The 5255-nt window shown below is 34.1% G+C and overlaps 1 long non-coding RNA gene across 1 annotated transcript; it reads left to right on the top strand.

Moving 5' to 3' along the window:
• The first annotated feature begins 373 nt into the window (after nucleotides 1-373).
• LOC138367860 (uncharacterized) lies at nucleotides 374-1392 on the top strand. The gene is made up of 2 exons (XR_011229425.1): nucleotides 374-654; nucleotides 1307-1392. It is a non-coding gene; the product is annotated as an uncharacterized lncRNA (long non-coding RNA).
• Nucleotides 1393-5255: the final 3863 nt, after the last annotated feature.

Genomic DNA, 5255 nt, shown 5'->3' on the forward strand with positions numbered 1-5255 from the left:
ATGGCAAATTCCTTGGCATTCTCATTGACCACAAGCTGAATTTCCAGGGACACATTCTAAACATATCAAAAAAAGTTTCAAAAACTGTGGGCATTCTTTCTAAGATCAGATATTATGTACCACGCCCTGCCCTGGTGACTCTCTATTACTCCCTTATCTATCCATATCTCAACTATGGTATTTGTGCTTGGGGCTCTACTACCCAAAATCACTTACGTCCTCTAATTACTCAACACAAAGCTGCTATTAGGACAATATCCAATTCTGGCCCCAGACATCACTCGGTACCCCTACTCAAATCGGGTCCATAGAATTACCCCAATCATCCCAAATCAGGCCAAAACTACCCAAAACGTATTAGCATTACGTAAGTAATGAAGAAATATGGTATATTTACTTACTATAATGTTGGTGCTACACGTAGAACATGATCAAACCTATTTTTTCTCTGAAATAATCTAATTTCATAACGAAATGAGACGTAAATATGTGAGAGGTGACGCCATAGGAAGTCGACGGTCCAAGCGACAATTGTGTGGAGCGACTTATCCAAGATATATGGTCGCCTGGAGAGTGTTTGCTGCCATAACAGCCTCCTGTACACAGTGATCCAGTCGTCGTATTTCATGGCTCAAATTGTCGCAAATTTAATTGGTAATATTAACAAGTAGAATGTGTATTTATAATAATATTTTTCATAAACAGCCACAAAATATTTAATATTTATTAAAAAAAAGTGTCTGGAAGTTAAATCAATTCCACATGACAATAAATTTGTTATATAGATACTAGCGTTATTCGTTGGTATGCGTTCGCTATTTAAACTACTCCAGTCCTTTTCGTTCATAGAACACCGAACCCTACACGCTCTCTGATATATTGCTTAATTAACAAATATTCACAAATAAAGATTATATTTATATATGTTATCAGAAAGGCAGATATAAAATAGTTTGTGTTAATGCATCACAGAGATTATACCTTATTAGAGGAAAAATATTCATATTTTAAACAAGGCTTCTTGGCCGACGCTCTCCCTTTCGATGGGAACTATGACCTTTTGAAAATCAATGTTAATTGAATCTATATATTATAAAAAACGAAGTTTTTTATGTCATCAGAAAGACATATAAGCTGCATGTTAATACTTTGGTATAAATATAACTGAAGTGAAAGTGAAGATATATATGCCTTTTTATAGTTACTTGATGGCTCGCTCAGGGAGTGTGAAGGCCTGCACACAAGCCAATCAATTTTATAATTAATGTACATATATGCAAAGTAACGTCAAAGGTTTTTATTTCAGAATGAAGACAGATGTAAGAGGAATAATAAGAGGAAATGAAGATGAAGAAATGATAAAAAGAATGGCAATAGTGGATAGTAGTAACACACTTAAGAATTATTCAGTAATAAATACAAACTCGTCCTTCACCTATGATAAAGGAAAGTCAACTTGGAAGGATTCAATTTACATGAGATTAAGATTAGGATACAAATATATCTGGCAATACGGAGTTGATGTCAGTGAAAAAGATAAGGAGTGTAAATTATGTAGTATGCCGCACGCCCACACCTTAGAACATTATGTATTATAGTGTCAACTTATTGATAACTATAGAAATAAGGAAATAAGTAATGTACCACATCAAATTGTTTGTATGTGTGATAATGGTATGATACAGTATACTTAGGAGCTACAAAACTTTTGCCCCAAGAGTGTAACAATTGTATGCTGTACTTACTATATTAACCTGCAATGTTAAATGGGATTCTTGTAATGTTAATTGTCTATTTGTACTTACTGAATTTGTGCGCCCCTTGAGGGACTTGAAGTAGAGGGGGTAGAAATAGCCTAAGTTACTCTATCCCTTTGAGATGTATTTTTTCTTGTCTCAATAAACATACTTGAACTTGAACTATAAATATTTTTGGCTTCCTGACCATAAAGTTACCGCCGCAGTCGAGGGTAAGAGACCGGATGTACCCCATATACAAGCCGCACTAGCTATTAGTTCATAAAAGCTGACAACTTACCCAGATAAACATTACTTCCTAATTATATATATATATGCAAATAATACAATTAAAATGTTTAAAACATGATTATATATATGTATCATGTGGACAGTTTTTAATGTAATTTTTTCTCCTGATATTCGGGTTCTTTATTATGCTTCATCTTGAGGCAAAGCCCAATACCTTACGCCATATTGATGCTCTGTCCACAGATCATTCTCTCTCTCTCTCTCTCTCTCTCTCTCTCAAATCATATACATTGATGGTTTCCTACACCGCCACACGGGTGCAGCTGCAAGTGCAGTTGCCTCTACCCATCAGACAGAACTATTTGCCTTGCTTGTTACACTAAAATGTGTACAAGTGTGTGTGTCTATGTATGTATTAACACGATATACTGAACGGGGTGAGAATAGCTTGAGCTACCTCATCCATTTGTGTGTATTTTACCTCAATAAACTTATTTCAATTTCAATTTCAATTCAAGTCTCCAAACTTGATGCATTAATTGTAAGTGATTTTCTACCATCCTGCATTAATTGTAAGTGATTTCTATCATGCTTAATTGCGCGCAACTCTTTAAGACACAATTGTAACATAACCGTGTCTGAAGCTAGACAGAAAACACAACATTATTAGTGATGGTAACATAAGCCATTTCATGTGAATTCCATCTTCGTTGACCTCCGAAACTTGAGGAATGGTCCAGAAAATAGCTACTAAAGTTTAAGTCAAGTGTGAAGATACTTTAGTTGATACTTAGATACTTCCAATAAGTGTAAACATAAGTGCTGACGATGCTACCTTCCTCTATTCAGACCCCAACCCAAACGCACTATATAATAATGAAAATAATAGATTTAAAAAGTCCACTCATGGATGTAAACTAACAAACTCACATCAAACATAAAAAAGACCAACTACTATTTTTGTTCGAAAGTAAATCCTGAAACCAAATTCAACTTCAGATACACAATGTTAACATTAGCAATAATGATTATGGAAAGTTCCTTGACCTATACATAGACAAGAGACTGAACTTCAGCATCCACATACAACACATATGTGGGTGTATACACACACACACACACACACACACACACACACACACACACACACACACACACACACACACACACACACACACACACACACACGCGCGCGCACACGCACACGCACACACGCACACGCACGCACACACACACACGCACACACACACACACACACACACACACACACACACACACACACACACACACACACACACACACACACACACACACACACACACACACCAGGAAGACATTTACAGAGAGTAGGGAATTAATTAGGTATCTGGTAGCTAGTTAAGTGGTTTGGGATTTATATCTTGAGGTACTGTATACAATGTTCACAACATAGCAATGTATAATCATTTCATTGTATACAACACATTTTGGTGAAATCCCACGGTATTCCTAGACCAGAATCATAAACATCTCTGACTTCCCACAGCAAGGCGCCGGGCACCGCGGGCTCCAGGCATGATGATTTATGTTTATTTCTCAGAGCAGTAAACAGCCTGCGGCAAAGCTACCCATATGTGTAGAGCTCAGTACTACAGATGAAGAACAACAACGTAAACATTTTTGACGTTGATTAGTTTGCTCAAACACCACTAATTTCCATAAAATAAATATAGACAAAACATTTCTGCTACAAAAATAAATGAGAGTAAGAATGCTTGTGGTCTCTTGAAGTGCAGGATAATTAAAATAAGTTTTATATTTTATAGATATAGTACTTGTTTACAGACTATATAAATCACCACGTTAATAATAATCACCACTCGATAACTGTATTAACAACTCGAATGTAATGATTGGTAGTGATCAGGAAATCGAGTTAAGAAAGGCACTTATGTGTTGTTTTCCGAAGGCAACATTGTTATTGTGTAGTAACCATCTGAAAGAAAATGTTCGCCACTATTTAACGGATAATATTGGATGCACGAACACCGATAGGATTCGTATCCAAAAGAAAATATTTGGTACAAATGGGTTAGTTAGAAGTGTTTGTGAGGATCAGTTTGAAAGGGGAATCAACAATCTCATATTTTACTTTTACAAATACCCAAAGTTCAAAGATTATTTTGATAGTCGTTTGAAATCTTCTTTATGGAATTATGTGTGTGTACCTCACGCAAAAGCCAAAATGGACACGTTATGGACTAATAACAATTGTGAGTCACTAAACCATATCCTGAAACTGACTATTGATTGGAAACCCCAAAAACTGCCAGAATTAATTGAAAAAATTTGCAATGTTTCAACGCTCCAAATGCTAGATCTGAGGAGAGCATTACACGGAGAAGGCAATTATATAATATCATCCAATTTAGATAAGTACCTGGTTCCTAAGGAAGTTTGGGACCAAAAAACTAAAGATGAAAAGAGAGATTACTTATGGTGCTTTATATCAAGAAAACCTTATAATGAAAATACTAAAATGTATGACAAAAACAAAATTTTTTCAATCCCAAAAACATTTGGAATTGCCAAAAAACCATATCAGCGTAAGCGCCCCCGAAGTGAAAGAGCAGTTTAATGCTATATAATAAATGTGTTTTGGAAATAGTAGCTGACGATTTTGTGTTGATATTGCATATCTCTTACCTAATTTGTATTATGAAATATGACATGATAGTGCGTTACAGACTTCAGTTAGGAAATAATTGGACTTGTAATGTGATTACTGATCCATCTGTATCCCAGTCATTTTACTATGTTAATTTTATGTAATTTATTCTTAAGCTTAATAACATTATTTAAATGTGCTAAATTTCCATTTATATATATATATATATATATATATATATATATATATATATATATATATATATATATATATATATATATATATATATATATATATTATGTTTCCAAATTTCTGATGATATACAACATATTGTGGTTTATAATTAAGTTCTTATTAATAGTGATCCTGCATCAAAATTAACAATGTTCAAATTCGGTTTTGTATGTTAAAATTAACTACATTTTTATGTTAATTTCTTTCTGTAAATAATGATGATAAAGTGCAATAAAGGTATGATTGAGACAATGTTAAATCGTTAAATCCTAAATATATCTTGAGTCTTATACTTGAAATATTAAATGAACATATAGTGTGTAGTGTAGTGTTTCAATTATTATTAAGAGGGAAGGGTTGGGGGTAATGGTTCATATGTCCACATT

Source organism: Procambarus clarkii, chromosome 23 (genome assembly GCF_040958095.1).
Source record: "Procambarus clarkii isolate CNS0578487 chromosome 23, FALCON_Pclarkii_2.0, whole genome shotgun sequence".
In the NCBI taxonomy this organism is placed as follows: Eukaryota; Metazoa; Arthropoda; class Malacostraca; order Decapoda; family Cambaridae; genus Procambarus; species Procambarus clarkii.